Source organism: Xiphophorus hellerii, chromosome 5 (genome assembly GCF_003331165.1).
Source record: "Xiphophorus hellerii strain 12219 chromosome 5, Xiphophorus_hellerii-4.1, whole genome shotgun sequence".
NCBI lineage: Eukaryota > Metazoa > Chordata > Actinopteri > Cyprinodontiformes > Poeciliidae > Xiphophorus > Xiphophorus hellerii.
In genome coordinates, this window is record NC_045676.1 from 24,160,158 (window position 1) to 24,184,076 (window position 23,919).

The 23,919-nt window shown below is 38.3% G+C and overlaps 1 protein-coding gene across 3 annotated transcripts in view; it reads left to right on the forward strand.

Annotated features, from left to right (window-relative positions):
• Positions 1-13,333: 13,333 nt before the first annotated feature.
• The window catches only part of add3a (adducin 3 (gamma) a), a 109,204-nt gene continuing 98,618 nt past the window's right edge, over positions 13,334-23,919 (forward strand). For all 3 annotated transcript variants that reach the window (XM_032563555.1, XM_032563558.1, XM_032563559.1), the window contains exon 1: positions 13,334-13,508. The gene's annotated coding sequence lies outside the window, so the exon portion shown is untranslated. The remainder of the gene's footprint in view (positions 13,509-23,919) is intronic.

A 23,919-nucleotide genomic window follows, 5' to 3' on the forward strand; every position in this document is an offset into this window, starting at 1 on the left:
TGGCTGTATTTAAGCACAGCCTCCCCTTTGCTTCTTCTTTTTTTTTTAAACTGTGACAGCTTGTGATTGGCCTGCATGATTACAATGCCTACTGAGGGGTGGGAGGAAGAGGAAACAGAGGAAGAGCAGTCTTGTTTAGTTGGAGAGGGTGTACATCTGCTTTGGTTAAAAATAGAGGTGGAGGACAGAAAAAAAAGCCTGTTGAATGAGTTGAAGGTTTCTCCCTGAGAGATTCATGCTTTAAAATCTAATAATAAAAAAAAGGCTTTCAGTTTACTCACGGTTTGTCTCAATGTTATGTTCTTTGTATTTTAAAAAATTTATGAAAAGTTAAAAGAAGAACATAAAAGGAAGCTGGTTTCAAACTTTCAAAGTTTTGAAATTTGTCAAACTCCAGTCCTCAAGGGCCGCTGTCCTGCAGTTATTTGATGTGCCACAGGTACAAAACACTGGAATGAAATGGCTTAATTACCTCCTTCCTTGTGTAGATCAGTTCTCCAGAGCCTTAATGACCTAATTATTCTATTCAGGTGTGGTGCAGCAGAGGCACATCTAAAAGTTGCAGGGCTGTGGCCCTCCAGGACTGGAGTTCGACACCAGTGGTCTATAGACTGAAATTTGCCTCCCTATTTTTTTTATTCTTTTGCAAAATAGCCCCAGAATAGTCAGACTGAATGGAGGATACATGTTAGGACAGATTTTCAAGATTTACCCCGGATTCCTCGGCAGGGCTACTAAGGGGCCCCCTCAGTGGAGCTGATTTTTTTTTTTTTTTAGTAATAATTTCTGTCACTATAATATCAAAAACACACAATTTCACCATGATGTGACTTGTTTTTACAATAATATATATTTGATAACGTATGTAGAAATGATTATTTTATTGATAAAAAGAAAAATAAATTGCTCTTGGGGGCCCCTGGTGGCCGCGGTAGGTATCGCAGCTTCGCGGTAACATGAGCTGCAACGTGCAGAGCATCCAAAAGTCCAGAGCTAGAAGACAAGTTAGCAAAACAATGTCTCAAAAAGGACTTATCCTTCAGGGAGGGAGAAAAGAGGAAGAACGGACAAAAGCCAAGATAAAGGTTTGTTCTAATATGTCTTGGTAATGTAATGTAAAAGATTTGTAAAGCTGCTAATAGAATTTTAACGTGAACGGTCCAGTTCAACAGCCAAACATTTATGCTAGCGTCTTTGTGTTTGTATGTAAATGCGTTTAAACTTTAAATGAGTTGATTCTCATGGTTGGCTCTGTATGTTTCTGAGGTATTTTAGCTTCAAAACGCCGTGTTTAATAACGTTTTTTAACAATAATTAAAACTTCTCAATGTTTAACATTGTTTAGCAAAATGTTTTTACATCAGGCTACATGGCTGCTACATCCATGAGCTGCTCTATGCTGTAGTTGGGGATTTGTTGTTTGCTGCTGAGCAAAATCATTTTGTGGCTAAAACAAGCAATATTTTACATCAACATATAAGGTATGTGGAACGTCTGTTAAAATCATTTGAAGGCTCAGAGTCAACCCGGTACCGGTCCACGTTCTCAGGGGAGAAAGACTCACCTGGTGTAAATTACATTTTTAGCTATTGGAGTAACGCTTAAGAGAAAGTTATTTAATCAAAGAATGTCATAAATATGTGTGTAGAGCTGCACCGATGCCCAGTTACTGATCTTTAGAGAACCTGACCTGCCGATTTTGATTTTGGTTGATATAAATTTTTTTTGTCTGAAATGTCGCTAAATATAGCAAGAAAGTCAGTGATTTGGCAACAGTGGGGTGAATATTGTTAACTGTAAACGTGCAGACATGACCTGGTGGGCCGGTCTGTCAGTCAAACGTCTCACTGTAGAGCAGAAGAGAACAGAGGCTGGTTTTTAAACCTTTGCTGAGGAAAATAAGATCAGGGGATAAGATGGGCTTCACATGTAAGTATCAGCCGATCACGATCCCCCAAAATTAAGAAAATTGGCGCCCAGAAATCAACTGGTTGATAAATCAGTTGGCTAATAAATGTAATTTATATTATACATGTATATGATGTAAACAGCACTGCCAGAGATGCAATAAGTTTATAGCAGGCGTGTGAATGATCTAATGATCGGACTGCTGATTGCAGCCAGTCCACAATGTTAGCAGAACTAGAGGGCCCCAAAACCACATTTCGCTTAGGACCCTATGGAGGCTTGGGCCGGCCCTGTTCCTCGGTAAGATTAGATCGGACAGATGGATCGGTGTGATACGCAGTTTGTAGTTTTCTGGCTGCTTTCCCAGAAACATTTTTCCATTTCCAGATGTTGGCTTTAGATGGTCAAAGTTTCTCATATTGTTTCATAACCATAACTGTAAACCTTTTCAGATCTCCATTGCTGACATGCCTGCTGTGATCTTTGTGATGCTGTTTATTCACTGATGCTCTCCTTCTGTGGAGGGCACAGAATGTGCTCTACATGTAAGATACAAATCTAATTTCACCTTTTAGTATTTGCAGCTTTGTGGTTAGGGGCACGTGATTATATTGAAATTGAGAACAATGTGACTGAAAGAGGAAGTGACATCCATGTTGGTGTACCAAGCCCAGGAGAAGACCCACAATGTTGCGTGGATCAAAAGCATCTGAAGTCATCACTGATTCCCTCTCCTCTTTGCCTGAAATGTGTTGCTTTTGCACCCAAACAGTCTTGAAGAAATAGGTTGAATTCATTTTAGGTAAGGGAAGCACTAAAAATCAAAACTGCTGATATAATTTCAGATTCATCTAATGTTTTTTATTGTTATCTTTGCATTTTAAAGAAGTAGTATGTATCTCATGTGGTCAAGTGTCCCTTGTGCAAGTCAATGACCAGAGAAGGGACTGTTTCTGTGTCTTGCACCAGATGTAGAAACAGTCTGCTAGAGAGATAAGAACCACATAGTGGGTGGTTGTCTTCTCAGAAAGGGTTGTGTTGTTTGCTCTTACAAAAAAAAACAATCCAAAGTCTTGGTCAACCATAAATTCCTGAAGGATATGGAGATGAACAAAGCCTGAAAAACAGATTTTCTGTGAGAACTGTGAGGAGTGTCCTTCTTCACTGATGCTCCCTTACCAAGAATTAAATATTGAAATATGTATAAAAAAGATAGAAAACAAATTCCCACATATTCCTATTTTCAGAAGTTTATATGACAACATCCAGAGGATCAATATCTGCTTCAAGGGTTTAAGATTTCAAAAGGCAAAATCAAAAAAAAAAAAAAATGATGTAGACTGTTTCTAAGGTGGTTTTCAACATCTTTAGATAAAACTGTATTTTAATGGATCTTTTTGAGGAGGTTGAACCATGCTTTCCTGTTTCAAACTCAAATGTTTCAAGTGAAGTTAGACGTTCATCCATTAATGACATAATTTCAGGCAACAAACACTGTGTTATTGAATATTATATTATATTCCATATTTGGGATTCCTTGTTATGAAACAATTGAAATTCCCCAAACACCACAGGGTGAAGACTGTAGACTTTTGGCCTATATGCTTTTGGAAGTAACTCTAAGTACTTATTTCAGAAACAAACAGCCAATGTTTGCCGTGTTTCCCACAGCTCAGGTTTTTGTTCCTGTTTTACTCATACATTCAGCAGCTTCCTGAAGTGACTAAGCATGTAAGGAAAATGGAGAAAAATTGTCCCCCTTTCTAAGAATATCCACCCGATGTCCAATAAAACACTCATAAACCTCTTCAACAACCGGGAATGATTTTTAACAAGCCCGCTTTACTGTGATGATAAAAAGAAGAAATACTGAAGAATCTTTACCAGGTTTTGAAACAGTTTAAAGCTGACCACAAGAGTTCAGAACAACACAACACGCATTTGTCCTGGTCAGTAAATGTTAACATAAATGGGGGGGAAAAAAAGAAAGAAAAGCAAAAAAACAAAGATTTTTTTGCTATCTTTTTACTGACTGTATTAAGAGTTTATTCTTGTAGAGCTTTTGAACAATGAATTGAGGGAAACTGATTTTTTTCTTTTCTCTTATGGAAAAATTTAAACCCTTTATGTGAAAGTCTGAATTTTGGGGAGCTTGTTTGTACCCCACCCCCACCCATCCTGCCCTATCATCTGGGTTGGTATCACTTGTGAAATGTTAACTAACAAGAGGTGAGGTGTGAAAGCTTTTGAAACCCCCTGAGGAGGAGATTGAAAGCTGCATTGAGCGTTTCCTTCATTGTCCGAAGTGATAGTGTTGCCGACCTGAAAAGCGCCTCTCATGTTTGAGATGCTTGATTTAGATTAAACAGCTGAGTGTTGGTAGAAGAAGCTGCCTCTCCTGTGCTCTGCCGTGCGTTTGCTGCTGTTTTACGTCAACTACGAAGAGCTCTCCATACTCTTTGCTGCACTTGGCTGCATAAAACTTGCTGCTCAGTTCTTGTTTTGGTGGTTTTATCTGATTTTACCAGCAGTCTTTTAAAGGACTGGAAAAAAATAATAATTTAAAGAAAAGTCAGAAATACAGGGTTAAAAATAAGAATTAGAGAAAATGTGATTTTACAATTGCCATGGGAATCGATCTGTGGGCCAATGAGATTCACAGACCGATGTACAGACAGGATATAGGCACAGATTATATCATGCAGAACAACTGGACAAGTTGGTGTTTTTTTATATTTCACAGACAAAAATGATCATATAAATGCTTCAGTTTCACGTGGGCTTTGAAATATTGCCTCCCAGTCTGTGCTTGATTTGTTTTGGGAAAACGAATAAGCAAAACCTCCAGTCTCTAAATGTGCAAACCTGGAAAAGACAGTTTTAAGTGTTGATTTTGTTATGTCTGTCCAACTTCAAGGCAACATGGTAACTTTTTGTAAATTTGTTGTTGATTAAAGTAATTTAAACCCAAATCGTTATGTTAATCTTCAGGATGTGCAACTCCACAGGACAACAATCTCTCCCACATCATCCAGCTGTCTCCTTGGTTCGAGGAATCCATGGTCAATGTCTCACTAACGGGGACTGGGACGCCCCAGTTGCACCCGAGTTTTTACAGTTACATCTATACGTGGCCACATGATCTGCAGCTGCTCAAACGTAAGTTTTGTGATTTATGCTGGGCTTTGATGTGACCAGTGTGCCTTGTACTGGAATTATATTACTGGAATTGTATTGGTGCTTTTCTGTGACTATTGTCATCTGTATGGTAATGCATGTGCACTTTCACTGCACAAGAGGAGGAGAGAGGATTTTTCTTTTCTTTGCACACAAATGCTATGTACTGTTTCGATGTCCATGTGGGGAAAAAATGGATTTGTGGCACATTTGACAATCTCTACATGACAAGCATTCCGTGCAAATGAAATTCTGCAGCTACTTTATTCAGATCAAAGCCACCCAGAATTACCATGACACAAGTTGTCCTGTAGTCTTCTAAGTTTTGAAGTGTGACTCTCTCCCCTGCATATGTATCGACAATACTCATATTTGTCATTTGTTTGTCTTTGCTCCATTGGAAGTCGTTGAAGGAGTCCTCACCTCTCACCCTGAGAGAAAACCCTACTTTGTCCATGTGTCTCCAAAGGTCATGGAGACGCATGTGATGAGGCTTCTCTCCGTCTCATCACACTCCAGGGAAAAGCATTCAAGCATAAATCCTGGAGCACTTGAGATACGTCCTCTGATTACAAAGTGCAGTTAGGTGGGACGTCTTCTTTGAACTTCGGTTGGGGCATTTTTTTGGCTTGTTTTAATGTAAAGCAGGGAGACTGGTCTGTCATTAACCAAAGCAAATAAAACCCCTCCTGGCCACAGCGGTACACTCAAAGTAGCATTTTTGATGTCATCTTTGTTTTTTTTTTTGTCTGCAGAAATGAATTGTGCTTGAATGACTAACTCGCCATTTATAAATAGCTTTTTTGTGTTTTGCCAGAAGTTGACCCGCATGAAGCAACACCTCTTCAGATGCTTTTACTTTTTCCGGGTAAAAGCTAAGTTAAAGGATTTATTCAAGATATGCACAAGAATCTAAATAATGAGGACGTTCTCTCTCTCTCTGCGTCAGGTCTGGGAGAAGCAGAAGCGGGCTAATGGCTGGATCAAGGTGAGTATGACTGGTGATTGTTTTGAATGAGGAAGTCTGTTTCTCATGTGCGTCTCATACAAGTACCTCTGTCCTGCCATTAACTATTAAACTTGACAACTGTGAACTGTTGGGAGCACCATCAGATACTCCGGTAAATTGATCGGAACGATGGTGGACACAGTTAAAAAATAAAACTTGCTGTTTTTTTTAATAAAATGACACATTTAGCGTAATCCATTTGTAAATGGAGGCAAAGTATCAAACTGTGGTTGTTTGAAACCACAGTTTGTGATTGTGATTGGTTTGCATCTTTTTTTCTGTTTACTGCAACTTCTCTCCACCATCTAAAAAAGTGCATGCAAACTCAACCTTCCACTCTACATGAGCGTAAGACATTAATCTCAAAACTGACGTCTCCAAACAAGCTGCTCAATGGTTTGCAGATTATTTGGCAAGTAGGACGCAACATGTGCAAGATGGTCAAAGTAAATTCCACCGTTCTTGAGGTCACTAAAGGTGTATTTAAAGGCTCTGTCTTAGGACCCATCTTGTTCACAATGCACATTACTGATCTGTAGTCAAATCCTTCCAAACATTCTTGTGCAGATGATTCTGTAATTTACTATTGTTCACACTCAATCGCACAGACATTTGGACAGTCTGCTTTTCATGCAGTGCAGATTCACCTCAAAGAACTAAAGTTGGGATAAAATGCTGAAGAATCCAAAATACATCCCCTTATTAAGAACTGCCCAAGGTAAAACTCTCGAGTCGCCAGTTATAGTTACCTGGGTTACATTATCGATTGTGAGCTTCCTTTTAAACTTCATATTAAACATTTGATCTCCACATTATACTGGTTCTCCCTTAGAGCACGGAAACTTCTGATATCAGATATTTTTTGCCTTTACTTGATTATGGCTGGAATACCATCCTTTGAATGTAAGACACTGGATGACTCGGGTTTGCAAAGCTCTTTTGGCTTGTTTCCAACTTATTTATACACTTTTTCCACACATGCTGCCTTTCTTAGCCACTCTTACAAAAGACGCCTTGACATCATTGGGTCTTGTACCTGGTTATACAAGATTATAACCAATTAAATAAAAAGTATTATTTACTATTTAATAATAAATAACAATGAAACTGGCAATGAAGCAACACTCAAGAGTTTAGTGCTTTGAAATTATACTCAATATGACTTGAAAGTGACAAAAAAATGTCCTAAAGATCTGTGGATGAAACTGATACCAACAGGGTTGCAACAACTTCCAACATTCTACAGCTAAAACATTTAAGGTATGAAACAACAGGTGCCGACAGCAACTTTATCTGACCGACAGTCTGCCCGTAAGATGCAGCAGAAATGAATTACGATGACCATTACGATTGGCAACAGACCAACACATTTAATGAAATAGCTTACTGGAAGCACCGTCAGCAAGCTGTGAGAAAGCACAGATAACACAAATACAGATATTTTGCAAAGTATTTTTGGCTCACATTTATTCTGGTGTTCTATGCTAAACTTCCTTCCTCTGTTTTGATACATTTCATTAATAATTCAACGTATTTGTCTTTATGGTTCCAATTATTTATAGGAACACAAAACCTACAGGAAGAGCTGTTCTCTTGATTCATCAACAGAAGATTTTGCTCAGAATGGGTTCATTTTTAATGAAGTGAAAACAAGGAGTGAGCTGAGTCAAGATACACTGGGCATTCGGTTCCCGGAATATGCCAATCATTTATGAAAAATGATTATTCTGCTTGAGATGAAAGAAGAGCAGAAAAAAAAAAGAAATTAAATTAAAATTAATCAGCATGAAATCAAAATGTTTTCTGCTTGAACAAGATGTGTGTCAACCTAGTTCATAATCTACTGTAGAATACACATTTGTTTAAACAAGAACAGTTCAAATGTAGATTTTAAGGCAAGTCAGTTTTATTTGTATAGCACATTAGCAACAAGGCATTTCAAAGTGCATTACGTGATGAAAACATAGCATAATAATCAATTATATTTTGTCAAATGCCTCCACAAATCATCAAGAAAAATCATCAGCAAATATACATCAAACATATTAGTTAATTTCCCAGTAGTTTTGAATCAAAGCCAACTCTACGCAAACATGTTTTTAGCCTTGATTTAAAGCAAGTCAGTGTTTCAGTTGTTTTGCAGTTTTCTGGAACTTTGATCCAGATTTGTGGTGCATAGAAGCTGAATGCTTTTTCTCCATGTTTGGCTCTGACTCTGGGAATGCTGAGTAGACCAGAACCAGTCCTTATTAGAGCACTGAGTTGATACCCATAACTACTTGTTTATTAGTTTATTAGAGCTCAGTGTTTTTAGTTATTATAAAAGAATCATCCAGTTGCATAGCAACAACTCTGACCAGATGCAGGTTGGTAAAACATTAAATAACCATCATAACTTTTCCTTCTAATGGATCTTCTGCAAACCTAAGGAATAAATTGATCAGCTACGTAACTCAAACTGGCCATAATCTACTATTGTCAGTTCAGACAAATATTTCATAAGCAAATATTCTGATAGTGTGGCAAACAAGTCTATCATGCTTTGTCTCTGAAAAAGTAATATGAGCTGGTAAATTATTTACCTTTAAATTAAGCTGTATATGATCAATAATAATAATAATAATAACAAAAACTTAAACCTATTAATCTGAAGGCATTCTACTTAGAATTGAAACTTCTGGGTAATTTATGTATATTTGATATGTCAAATTAACATTTTTACAAGCTATTGTAAATGTAAAATGAAGCCCTAGAAACTCCAGGAAAGCCGAGGGTGACATCATCACGTACGCTCTTCTCCAATCGGTGAACTGGCGCACTGCGTCCCTGTGGACTCAGCTAGAATGGACTTTCAGTTGTAATCGCAGGCTGCGTACTTGCCAAGAGCTCAAGGACGTACTTGAGCTTGAGAAACGACCTTCAACTTCAGTTGTGTGTGCTTAGTTGAAGCAAGGTCAATAGACAGCAGTGAGACATTCGATGCAACAGGCTTTCAACAGAATCAACAGAGAATAAACCTTTACTGGAAAACAACAGGCACTGAGGAACTAAGAGCAGTCAGGTTAGTAATAAAAAGAACTGAAGCAAGAAGAAAAAGAGGATCCACGTCTTGCAGTGTCAAAATACACCTTGTTCCAAATTATTATGCAAGTGATGCTTTCTAAGGTTTTCCTAAATGCAAATGATGGTCAGTATAATTTTCAAGTCATGAACTATTACAGTATAAATCAAATTTTACTGAACAAAGCTCCCCATGAGAACAGTATTTTTTTTCAAAAATAAAAAACTCAAAATGCTTTGTTCCAAATTATTATGCATAGCAGATTTTCTAAACATTTTATGGATTATAAAAACTGCAAACGGTCATTCTATGAATGTGCAGCATTAAGTGGTCACATGTACTAAAATCAAAAGCTATTTCAATCTAAACCATCTTAACAGACTGAGTTACATGTTAACAGGACCTTCTTTGATATCACCTGCACAATTCTTGATCCATTGAACTTGTGAGTTTGTGGAAAGTTTCTGCTTGAATTTCTTTGCAGGATGTCAGAATAACTTCCCAGAGCTGCTGTTTTGATATGAACTGCCTTCCACCCTCAGATCTTCTGCTTGAGGAAACTCCAAAGGTTCTCAATAGAGTTGAGGTCAGAGGAGGATGGTGACCACACCATGAGTTTCTCCCCTTTTATGCCCATAGCAGCCAATGACCCAGTGGTATTCCTTGCAGCATTCATTGTCATGCATGAAGATGATTTTGCTACTTAAGGTACGGCTCTTCTTTTTGAACCATGAAAGAAAGTGATCAGTCAGAAAGTCCATATACTTTTCTGAGGTCATTTTCACACCTTCAGGGACTCTGAAGGGGCCGACCAATGATTCTCTCCCCATGATTTCAGCCCAAAGCATGACTCCACCACCTCCTTGCTGACGTCACAGCCGTGTTGGGACGTGGTGGCCATCCACCACCAATTACTGTGTCCATCTGGACCATCCAGGGTTGCACAGCAGTCATCAGTGAACAAGTCTGTTTGAAAATTAATCTTCATGTACGGCTGGGCCCACTGCGACCGTTTCTGCTTGTGAGCTCTGGTTAGCGGTGGCCCAATAGTAGCTTCATGCACCGCAAGCCTCTGGAGGATCCTCCACCTTGAGGTTCCAGAGGCACCAGCAGCTTCAAATACCTGTTTGCTGCTTTGTAAGGGCATTTTAACAGCTGCTCTCTTAATCTGATGAATTTTTCTAACAGAAACCTTCCTCATTATGTCTTTATCAGTACAAACCCATCTTTGTTCTGAATCAGCCAGAAATCTCTTCACAGTTTGATAATGCTTCAGTTTTCGATAAATATCTAATGTTTTCATATCTTGTCATACGACACTACGCTATCTGATGATTTTCGTCATCAGAGAGATCCTTTCTCTTTCCCATATTGTTTGAAACCTGTGGCCTGCTTAATAATGTGGAACATCCTTCTTAAGTAGATTTCTTTTAATTGAGCTCACCAGACAAACTAATCAACCCAGCTCTCTGAAATTAATTATAGTGATTCAAGGAGCCCTGACACACAATACCATCTATACATTTAATAGCACAACAAAAAAATTGATCTTTATGACACTTTAATCCAATTTGCATAATACTTTGGAACACAGTGTAGGAGTTTCCAGTGCAAAATGAACTTCCTGACGGCCCTGATCTAACAAACGCAGAGATGGAAGATTTTCTCTTAACTTGTAAAAATAAAAAACAGGCATCAAGTACAGTAATACCTGCTGAAGTGTTATTTTTTTTAATTAATAATTTTTTCTATGAATTGAAAGATAAATCTGATGTTTTAATTCTCTTAGCGTTCATCATTGTCTGAGGTCGGGTTGCAGGTGCAGCAGGTACAGGAGTGGAAACCGAGACATTTCGCCTCTAGTGTGACACTTTAAACCTCATTCTGGGTGATCTGTGAAAGCAGAGAGCACTGGCTCCGTCCCATGGGCCTTCCTCCTGCTGGGTGTGTCTGATCCTTTCAGTGTTTGTCATTTAATAGTGTGTTTAGTCTCTCAAAATGTGCAACATTCAAAGAAAGCAACATTAACTCTTATTAATCTGATAAAAAAGGGAAATAAATTTGGGGGATGGGCAGCTCTGTTGCATGGACTTGGTGGATCTCAGCAGAGGGAGAAAGCAAGAAGTCTTTACGGATTTGGTATGAACTTTGTCAAGACAGAGCAAAGCATAGACCAAACATGAAACGAGAATCCGGTGGGGAACAAAGAGAAAGACAGGAACTTGAATAGCTGGTGAGACAAAAGACTAGCGCAACTAAGATGAGGGAACACAGGTGGATTTAATGGAACTGAGGAACTGGAACCAAGAGGACTTGATAGTAATCTAAAATTAAATACAAATACACAAGAAAACCTAAAATTAAGAAACAAAGAGTGGCAACACCTAATGGAAAGGGAAATGAACAAACTTGAACAGAACTAAGTAAACTAACAAGGAAAGAGGATAAGAAAACCAAAATACTTGTGATAGGAATAATGCACTAATAATCAGGGCTAAACTATGAAACCAGACATGAACCAGTGTGATAAAACCAGATGAGCAAGGAGTAAAAGAAACTGACAGAATATGAAAAACGACTTGAACTAAAATGAAAGAAAAAGGAGTAAATTAACAGACACAACCTACAGAAACTATCGAGGAAGGGGAACAACAGAATAACTTATAAAAACAAACCTACTGGAAAAAACTAATAATGCAAACACTATGAACCATAAATGACTCATAACAAAATCCACAAACCAAAGCCCAAACACCCAGGAATGTTGACAACCATGAGCACGAGGATGTTCTCCTCAACACGGCTGTCCTGGGCCGGGCTCCAGCTTGGGATGATTTGCTACATGTCTTCTCCTTCTTTCTCCACCCTCTTTCCTGTCAAATCTCTGTTCATTAAAGGTCACTCATGTAAAAAAAAAATAAAAAAAAAATACAAATCTTTAAAAAACGAGAAAGAAAAGCAGGAACTGGAGTAACAGTGAGTCAGTGGTCCAAATAAGAGTGTACTTTAGCTGAGTCAGACTCTTGTGAATTTCGGTCTCCACTGCTAAAGCTTTTCCAGAGACATGTGAACTATAAGGGGGTGTCCCTTTCTGACAAACAGATTTGAATGTTTAAGTTCTTCTAATCGGTAAACTATAAACTTATGTTCTTCAAAGTATTTACACTTAGGGACCGCTCTTTTTTTTTTTTAAACAGTGATGTTGTTGATAAATATAAATACATCTTTTTTCGTGACCCATCCCTCCTCCCATTGTCCAAATGTCCTGAAATTGAAGCCTGTATTATTCTAAAAAATATTTAGTTTTTTTACACAAGTGCTACTACTACTATTAATGATAATATATTGATATATTAATATGTTTTTTTTGATATATACTGATAAATATAATATAATTATAATACATTGATTCTGTGTGTTTCATATCACACCCTACAACTTCATTTATTACAATAATCCTGACTAAAGTTCGGACTAAAGTGCGGAACAAAAAAACACGGAGTTAAAGTCAGACGGACTGAGGGTAAGAAATGACTCTGACCACTAGGAGGAGCCTGTGTACTACAGCAAAAATATATGTATTTTATTCAAACATTTTAATATACATTATATATTTTTTAATTTAGTTAATTGTTTCATACAGACAATAAAAAGTCAAAGTAGAAAAAAATATTTAGACAAATAGTCATGACATGCAATTTTACACAATTTGTTTGAAAAGGAGGTAGAAGATAAATAATCTTATGATTTCCTGCACATTGGCTACAAAAAAAATATAATCTGACATTATCAATTCTTAGTATTAATGAGACCAAATATTCCGCTGTTACATACAGAACATATAACATATCTTAGTTGCACGCTGTTCTATTTGTTTACAGTGTAAAACTACGTGGAGAAACTCCGCCCATTTTGAGCGTTTTTTATAAACGTAACGTTTTAAATCACATTAAAACACTTTAAACATTTTTTGTTTTTGTTTTATCCTTTCATTATGACCGAGTCTGGACAAACATAAATAATAAACGCTGACGTCCTGCCTGAATCACGTGTGCTGCGTTTGAAACGAGGGATTTGCGAAAAAGTGCGCCGCCGCTTTAAGTGAAGGAGACTGTACTTCCTGCCATATTGTGAGTCTGTGATTCCGCGGCAGCTGGTGCAGCAGATCTCTACAGCATGTTAGCCGGCCGCCGAGCCCCGCTGGCGGCTGGTTCAAGCCACAGTCTTCAGTGAAAATCAGTGACAGGAAGGAGACACGAAAGCACCAGGTTCAAACTTTAAACAAGACGAGAGAGAGAGAGAGAGAGAGAGAGAGCTTCTGGGTTCATCTCTGCTGCTGGTCTGCGCCTCCAGGTAATTATTAGTTTTGTGAAATGATGTCAAAAATTGCAGTTTGCCATTTTGGATGTGTATCACCTTGTTCGAATGTAGGCTGTACTGAAATATCTCTTTCAAGACCACATTATTAACCTGAACATAAGTACTGAGTGTATTTACAGTCACTTTTATTAGCCTTAAGTCAGTTTATTTATAGAAAACCATTTGTAGAAAATGTAAACAATTCACATGCATTCTGTTACATGAAGTCCAATTTATTTAGGGCTCCAATCGATCAGGTTCAGATTCAAATCCAGTGACATCCCAGATCAATACAGTTATAATCACAAAATTAGCTTTTTCACACGTCGAGATCATCTGGTTGAGAATGTAAATCGCGTTTTGTGACTTGAGATCTACTTTAAAATGAATAATAATGAAGAATGAAACTGATTAAGGCTCTCCAATATTAGAAAAATCAAAAAGTTGCGATACTCTCGCAATCACAATATCAGTCTTTTCCATTCCCATGATGATCTCACCAACGCTCCCTGACTGTAAGCATTTTTGTAATGAAGGTTTTGCATGAGTTCAAAAGTATTTTGTGGCAAATCTTTTATCTTACAAAGGTGAGGCAAAAATGACTAGCTATGGGGGTTTATTTATCCGTTCTTAAATTTACTGATTGATATTTCAAAGGTTCTCACCATACTGTTAACATTAGTTATGAGAAACTGCACTTTCTAAATAATTTTAAACACTTCCTAACAGCTTTTGGACTAATGACAACAGCTTAAGGTTAAAACATTAGAAGATAGTTGTTAAATGTTCATTTGCTAAATTAAACCTAGAGAGTGTTGTAGTTTACTCAATTTATCTTGACATGAATATTAGAAAAATGACATCTTCAGCACATAAAGCGTGTGATTACTTACAATTTATGATATCATTATGTATATTTTAATATGTAGCTTTCTTTTTTCTTTTCTACATGAACAACACAGTTCTATGATGTCTTGATCTGTGACCTCAGCCTAATATCCAATACTAGAGTGTGATCGGCTTATTAACAACTTCAGTTTCAATCAATAAAAGTAAGAGTAAATACAAGTTAAATATATATTTTAGTAATCTAAATGTAAGGTTTATTTAGGGCTGTATTTACAGTTTATAACAATCAGATCATTTTAAAATACTGTATATAAAACTACTGCGGTAAAAGAATCCTGTTTTACTTTACCTAATATCTTGCCGTGCAGCTTTAAGCGGAGGCTAGGTGTGGAGATTTTACTGGCAAATTAAAGTAAACCTTTGAAACACCCCGTCTCAATAGGAGCTCACAGGCCGTGCTTTTTGTCCACTGGGTGTCTGCAAAACAAATCAAGATGTGGGGAACGAAAGCCGTGTCAGTGCAATCGGAGGGAATTGCTACACAAAGCTGCAGGAACAAAAGAGATTTATTTTTAGCTGGAGGATGAAGACTGAAACAAAAGCTAGGTGCCGTGGCCAAACTAGTGACAAAGACAGCGAGAAGTTTTTCAATGCTGTGTTTTTGAATATTTCAACTTTTTTAAATCTCTGCAAACTCTGGCCTTGTCTGATACTCTGGAGGCGTTAAAGGCTTCATACAATTAATCATGTCCTGACACGTTTACAGAGTTGCTTTCCATGTGGGAAAAAGAAAAACAGCTTTGTGTTGGGTTTTCGGCATGATTGTATCAGTTTTCTTGTCCTTTAAATTGATCTTTGTTTGTTATACATATAGCTCACTGCGTTTTCTGAATTTTGTTATTCAGTTGTAATTGCCTTTGCCTCTAGGTGTCCTTAGTCATCAGACCACCTGTTTCCACTTTTCACCCCTCTCAGTATATTTATGTTGTTGTTCTTTAGTCTAATCTTAAATCATCACATTCTCTGCTCACCCTACTTGCCTTTTCTCAGTTTTCTAATTTGCTTTAGTTTGATTATTAAAAATAATAACACTCCTGAGTTTCTACATTTGGCTCCCATCATCTTTGGTATTACACATCCACCTTTACCAATAAAACAATGCAATATTATACCAAAACTGAACATGAAAGAACCCTTTTCAAAAAAGAAAGAACAACATTTAATTATTTTTCTGTCCCAAACAAGTATCAGGATCTTGAGTTGCTTTGGAGTTTGCTTAGTTTCTTATTTTCATTAGATCAGTATTGTTTCTGTTCTTACTTTATTTCATTCCTCTCCTGGTGATTCTAGTTAGTTTATTTCTTGTGTCTAGTTATTTTTTGTTACTCTGGTTTAATTATGTTTCTTAAGTCTTTAATGTTAGATTATTTTTCCTAGTTGTCCTGTTGCGTAGTCTCCCTCACCCCCATGCCATTTTCTCTCTCTCCCCTCACACCTGTAACCTGTTGGTCAATTACCCTGGTCTATTGTTCCAGCAGTCAGACTCCCAGTATCCCAGTACCACCAGTTGAACTTTTCCTTAGCTGTTTTTGGTCATTCAAAATCTAGTGAAGGTTATATATCTGTTAAACAGCTGACTTCAGGCTAGCTACTTTAGCAGGTTTCCCAACTAACAGATAAGCTAACATCAGCTTATCACACTTCTGTTGCTCTGTAAAGATCAGGATGACAAAAATTACTTCAGAAGCTGCAACTAAATAGGTTTATTATTGCTACATCTGTTTACTTAGGTTTATTTATCAAAATAAACACATTTTTGACAACATAGCTGATTATGTTAGCATCACTGGGAATAAGTATCAATGTTAGCATCACTGGGAATAAGTATCAATGTTAGACAAGACAAAGCAAGTTTATTTGCATATTTCAGAAAAAAGGCAAATTGCATGATAATGACATAAAACATTTTATTGCCGTGGCATAATAAGGGAAAGTAATGAAAACTTTGAATATAGCCTAAATCAATGGTATTCTAGATATCAGTGACATATCTAGAATACCATTCTAGATATAGTATTCTAGATACCATATCTAGAATACCATATCTGGATTTTTAGGCTTTCTCTAAACAAACTCAACTTTTCAGCATTTTTGCTTTTTTTTTTGTTTTGTTTTTGAAGTTTTTTCAAGATCAGAGAAACACAAACTAAATGCTTCACTGTGTTTAGTTCTGATTTCGGTGACGCTGAGTAGACTTGAACCAGAAGCGCCAAGTAATCTGAAAAGTTGATACATCAACAAATCTTTAATGTATTTTGGTACTAAGTTGTTCTAGACTTTAAAAATAAAAGTCTTTTATAGTCTATTCTCTGAGCTGCAGGGAGCCCAAATTTCAGGCCTGATCACTAGTTGCTGACTTTTGATCATTCCTCCTTTGGTCCAAAAAATATTTACCTCAGTTTTGTTTCTCTTCAACTGAAGAAAGGCATGGCACAAAGATATTAATGTACCGGTACTGATTTGTACCGTGCATCTGCTCAACATTTGAATGGATTGATTCATAGTCTCCTGGTGACATTTGACTACATCACCTGTATAATTATGCTATCTTATCTCATTACAAACGAGCCTCAAAATGGAACCTTGGGGAATTCCTCAGGACTGTGGTTCCTCTATAGTCCATGTTTATGTAGATGTCACTGAACTTTTAAAAGGCAAAAGTTCATAGTCTGCTTATGACAGACTCAGTCCTGTCATAAGCTCGGAAACTGGACTGAAGAGTCAAAACGGTTGGTCATTAGCAAGGTTAACATAATTTCAGATTCTCATACAAAATGATATAAATCAATATCCAATGATCTGGGCTCAAAACTCTTGGTGAAAACAAACAGTACTTTGGGGGTTACCTTAGTAATGCTCTCTGTTTTCACTAAAACAGATGCGATTAACGCTGTGAATGGTTGTCAAAAAGTAAAGTGAGGCTTATAGAAAAAGAAATGGAATATGGAAAATCCTATATGTAACTCATGTAAAACCCTTTTGACAATGCAAGAATGTTCCTGTTTGGAAAACTATTGCTACATCCATATTGTCTGTCAGCATCAATCAACTGACCTGATTGGTTGAAGCTAACTTGTGCACAACAACGCAACGCAACAGATGATTTATCCAATCAGCTGGAATGTAAAGGAGCTCATGTGGATGACCCATCCACTTTTTTTTTTTTAGACCGGTTTCCATTATGTAAAATTCCACAGAAAAGGCATGTGTGCCTGAAAGTATTTAACATACGCCCAGTGCCGACGATTTGAACCTGTCCAGAGGACAGAGATGACTTCATCATTACCTCACCCTGCTCTGTTAGAGGACTTATCAAAAACATGTGGCTCCTTTCTCCCTGCACACTGCAATTTGATGAAGCCTTGGACTCTGCTTTCTTTGTTTGAAGACATGAGTTCACAAAACTAGTGGAGTTGTGTAATCTTGCCTTTCTCAATATTCTCGGCTCACTATGCATATTTTCTCATATGCCGTATAGCTTGTGTTAACTTCCCCTTACACCCAGAGAGACCAGACGACAGACGTCGGGGTGGGTGGATGCTCTGTATCTGAAATAGGACTCAGTCTTGACTTTCTAGATTGACACTTTGGTTCCTTTGGAAGTCTTACAAATATCCTGACATATAGTATCATTTTTATGGCGGCAAAATCTGCATATTTAAGACTCCCAAAAAACATTTTGTACTCCAGAAGCTCACAGGTTCAAAGATTACTTGTAAAGTTTTTCTGGCGGTGACAGTTTAGCAACAGCAATCTCAGCCCTGCAGAGAAAGGATCAAAGTACAATTTTTGTTACTTTCTGTGTTGTTTAGAACAAAGAGTGGACTGGTGTGAGATTATCACGGTATGATGACCTTCAGTAAGAATAACACGGTTTCATTTAAGACAGAAAAGTAATTAGTAATCCTTCTGCTGCTAAAATAATCCAATATATTCACTAATAAAGCTTAGGGCTACACAATATATCACACATTTATTGTCATTGCAACATCAATGTACACAGTATCAATACTGCAGAATTGCTTGGACTACAAGTAATTACAGCATGTAGACATCATGGATTACATTCTCTACTGCAGCAATAATGTAATCTATTAGAATAATGTTTTTTAAAATTTTGATAAACTGACTTTCACAAACAATCACCCATACAAATATAATAACTTTCAATTGCTTTTAAGCTGTATTTTATACTTTCTTGCGCTTTATATAGAATTATATAGCTACATTATTAGTTGTGCCATCTGCAGAGATTGGGCAAATATAAGCAAAAATGCTTCTAGAGTTGCCAGTATGTTATTATACTAGCATTAAAACAGTGCTACCTCAATCAGAGTGATGGATGGGCCTCCTCAGATCTCCATACCACTACCTTCTGTGTTTTTGAGACAGAAAATATTTCTCAACAGCCAAATTTGCCTTTCTTGTAAACAAGGAAAAACCATAGGATGATCCTCCACGGGAAGAAGAGACGAGGTCTTGCTCAGTGGGTGGATGAAGGTGAGAACAGAGCGACTTGAGACATGCTGATTTGGGGTGGTACAGTTTTCAGCTACAACTCATTATAAGCCAGCAAAAGGCAGATAAAGGCAGAAAAAGCCCTCAAGAAGAAAACCGTACGGTAGATCAGGTAAGAGTGGTGGACATTTTGTGACGAAGGGGAAAACAATTTCTTTGTCATTGCAGTATTCAACAATAATATTTCAATGTTTTGGTTTCCGCAGTTATGAATTGCTGCTGTGTAACTGAACTGAATTGAAACTGAATACTTGCCAATGTCAAAAACCTTTGGATCATTTGGTAAAGGAATTACTTGAGCCATCTCCTGTCTCCGGAGAACATTGGATCTCTTATCATGTGGATAAGTTAAAATGTAAACATTTGGTTGTTTTCACATTCAGCATGAATTCACACAAGCCTTTGTCTGTGAAGCCATGTGTCAGCAGTAGATCTTCCCATGCAGCTTAGACAGTTTCGCATAGATATTACAGTGCAGTAGCCACGGTAACGGGGTCAACCTCCGAATATGCTAGGATGAGAGGCGACAGATTTTTGGCCAAAGGAGCTTTTCGGACAAACAGCGGTTCTTTTCATCTCCCAACCCTTCTCCTGTTGTCCTCTTATTAAAACGTCTCTGTGACTCAAACGTTTCTCATCATGAAAGCTGACCTGGGAACGTTGACTAGACCAGGCTGTATTTTTCTTAATCTTCTGGAGTAATTGATTGCATCTTATTCATAATTACAGTTATTATCAAGTCGGCATACTTTATTATCTAGAGCTTTTATGAGTTGAAAGTCAGGCGTTATTTTCTTGTCCTAACTCCAGTAGTCTGTTTTTATTTTTGTTTTTTTTTTTTTTTTCTAAAAGCTCTGATGGTTGGGATTATATAACCATCTAATAATTCTTTGTAAGGTTAGATCCGTAACATCTTGAGTCTTTAATCAGCTGAATTAGTATGAAAAATACCCTGGATGAGCAGAGAATGGCACTGACTCTGTGTGTGGTTTCGTCTGGGCTGCTTGCCAGTCGCGTTGGTTAATGTCCATCCCTGTTACTGTGCCCCGAGGGCCTGCATTAATATGCATATAAGATGAAAACTTCCAGGTCACTAAATCTATTCATTTCCCTGTCATTTCACATATTTACTGGCAGAGCTTAATTACTTGCATGTCAAGTCTATGAAACGGGAGACTCATTAGTCGAGAGTGTGTTCTTGAGGGCGTGTCCGTGTGAGCCAAATGTGTGTGTGTGTGTATTTCTGAGCCTGTGAGGAGATTTTGATGGGTGTCTACGTAGTGGGTGTTGATCCCCTCACGGTGTGGGAATGAAAGTAGGGCTTCTATCTTTGAAGGTGATGAAAAGGTCTGACTGCGTGCATGTAGACACGTGATGTTTGAATACTCTCGTCTCATTTCTCCTCTCTGAAATTCCTGGAGAAGCTAGCTGGTTGACCGTAACGACCTTAAAGCTGCAATATGCAACTTTTACAAAAATGTGTTTGTTCCAGATTTATTTTCCATGTAGTTACAGCAAGGTGTGAGACAGATAATCTGGGTAGAAATCGATCTCCTCCATGTCATCCCTGAGCTACTATTGCCGTCTGAAAAACAACTAATCAGAGCCAGGAGGAGGGGCCTAGCGTTGTCAATCAACCTCCTGTATCCTGCTCAATGCTCAAACTTACCGTTACAGGGAATCGTTTAAGGGCTGCACAGTGGCGCAGTTGGTAGCAAGAAGGTCCTGGGTTCGAGTCCCGGCCCTGGGTCTTTCTGCACAGAGTTTGCATGTTCTCCCTGTGCATGCGTGGGTTCTCTCCGGGTACTCTGGCTTCCTCCCGCAGTCCAAAAACATGACTGTCATGTTAATAGGTCTCTCTGTATTCTCCCTAGGTGTGAGTGTGTGTGTGCATGATTGTTTGTCCTGTCTGTCTCTGTGTTGCCCTGAGACAGACTGGCGACCTGTCCAGGGTGTACCCCGCCTCTTGCCCGGAACGTTAGCAGGAGATAGGCACCAGCTCCCCTCCAGACCCCACTAGGGGACAAGGGTGTTAGAAAATGGATGGATGGATGGAATCGTTTAACTGCCGTCATTGGTGGCTGTTACGTCCAACAAGGGCACAACATATTTGAGGACACGTAGGCAAAACTGAGGGTCTAAAAAAATGTATTTTATTTTAAAACTCTCTTGAACTTTTCTTTTGGTTCATCTGCTTTATTTATCTGTGGAGGAAAGAGAAAGAATTAAACGTCCTCAGTTCCCCATGTCCCAAAAACGAAGAAAGGAACAAACAAAAATCCCAAAAGTATTAACAGAAAGGTGAACCTGGTGAGCCGATCAAAAAGAACAAGATGGTACAGCAGGGGGCCAACCCTATACAGGGCTGTTGAATGCCTTACTAGTACCGGACTATAGCAAAAAAGAATCTACTGCAAAAGAAATAATCAAAAATAGGACAACCGGTCCCACCAGGCCAAAATCACAACAAAAAAGCGGCAAACAAACAAAGGCTAACAAAAATACCGCATGGCAGACTGGAGACGTCAGCTGCGTCCTACAGCTACTGGGGACGAGCGCGCACCGCGTCAGGACGCATCCTCGATGGTGGTGGTGGTGGAGCGAGCAGAAGGGCTCGCTCAGAAGGGAGTCGTCCAAACATGTCAAAACCCAGCCTATTTATAGGCGGTCCAACAGCGCCACAAATTAACGAGACCAAGTTAATTATGAAAAGGAATTATCCAAACTCCAAAGTATATTAAACAAAAGTCATTCAACTAAAGTCAATACAAAACAATCTAGAAAGAAAAAAATAAGCAATAATAATTATAATGTGACCGAAGCACATAACAGTGGCCATGCTAATTAGCCTTAGCATTGGTAGCAGGCTATGTTGTGGTGAATCAGAATAGTCTAGCAAAGAGCAAGTGTGAGGAGATGAGCACGAGAGTGATTGACAGCGCTAATACCCTCCCCCTGACTCTGATTGGTTGTTTTTGACTGAGTGGTGTATTTCTAGATCTAGTTGGTACTGGAAGCACTGGAAGAAGGCAAGAAGGCAGAGGAGCCTTCTTGGTCACTTTTAGTCAGTTTGAAGTTTTTCCTGTCTCACTTTAGTTTATGTTTAGTACATTTTCATTCATAGTCACTGTCTGAGTTGTTGGTTAAAGCAGTTTTGTTTACGGTTACATTTATTTATTTATTTTTTTAAAGATTTTTGTGGGCTTTGGTCACTAGTAACTCAACAAGAAGAAGAGCAGACAGAAAATTGAGGCCATGTAGTAAATGATCTAGGGGTGGGAATCAAACCCAGGCCGTTTACCGCATGTCACTCTCTGCTCTCTGCAACAAGGCCTCTCTGCTTATGGTGGACTTGCTCTACCAATGAGCCACCTGGTGCCCCAGACAGAAAGATTTTACCATCGGCTCTGGGAACATTATCATGAAATGCTTATAAAAGAGGAAATAAGAATCTCTGTGTGCTTGTTTATGAACTCTTTTTCACCTCTCGTGTGTCCAGGAAACACTCTCTGCTGCCTCTGTGACCAAACGCCTCCATTTACCAAATCATCTGGCGGGCACACCCATGTATCTGTTCCGGCTTGTGCACGCCCACCCACACACACACACACACACACACACACCAAGCTATTGTTAAATCACTCACTCTGTAACAAATCCCAGCTGGCATCGCTCAGCTCAGCTAGCTGCTAAATCCTGATGTCAGTATGGCTATCTACTTTTTAATGTCTTCTGTAGCTACATTAGCTTGTTTCTCAAAAAAGTCATCATACTCGCCACCAAGATGAGGTGCTGGGTCAGCACTGCTGAGCCTTTATGTTTTGGCATTTATCCGTTGTGCTGAGTCAAGGGTCTCATCAATTCAGTGAGCTGGATGTGTATTTGGAGTCATGAAACGTTGAATTTTGTCTCTCCCTTTGCTATGTAAATATCTATGTATTACTGTTGGGTCATATTTTTCAGTCCTTTCAGTTTCTTTATTCCCTGTTATGTTTTTTGAACTATTTTAGTATTAGTATTTAGTGCTAATTCAGGTTATGGACTTCCAGCTAACCATTTTTGCGAGTCCACCGTTTTATTCTCTAATAATAAATAAAATGGATATATTATGGCAAAAAGTTCACTATTTTTGCCATAATAGTGAAGGGTTTGACGTGATCTAAAACACTTCAAACCCTAATCTTAGTATTTGTTTGTGCTCTTAAACCAATCTTGTGAGAAATTAATCATCAAGCAATGTATTTTTTGCCATTGCCTTGACTAGGTTTTGGTTGTATATCTTTCACATTAATCTTTCCAGTTTAGACCGTTTTCTCGCCAGAAACGGCTCTAAAATTCAGCCAAGGGAGATGAAGTATTAAAGCAGTGCAGAAGGAGACGAGCAGTTATGGGAGCTGAAATGTAGTGGGATTTATGCTTATGTCCTGCTCCTGAATAAAGTATGTTAAAAAAGGATTACTTGGGTTCCGTGCCTTGGACAGTCGGCCACTGACCAAACACGGGTGGCTTCATAGAAAATAACCCGCTCTGGTGTGCTCTTAAGTGTGTTTTCTCAGCAGAGTTAACATATCCTTATGAGAGGCTTTCAAAAAGCTACGTGCATTTTGCAAAATCGAACTTGTTCCAGCACAGATAAAGCTGTACTTGTATAAAGGACAGAACTGAACATCTCTAGTGTTTTATGTTCAGATCCCTATTATCTGCTGTCATCTCCCTCCCTTTTGTAAACTATCTGAAGTTTGTACACTTCTGTAAAAAACATCTTCATCTACTTGTTGACCTCATTAGTAAGCACCTCATTTGTAAGTGTGTATACAGAAAGTTGCTGAGTCCACACTGCCCATCCCTAATCGCCACTCTCTCTGAGCAGAAAATTCCCCCAAGTGGCCACAGAATGATTTGCTGAGTTTATCTGGAAATAAAGTCAGCCCTCTCGCCATGTCACCACTTCTAACATTTGACCTGTTGGAGTAACCGA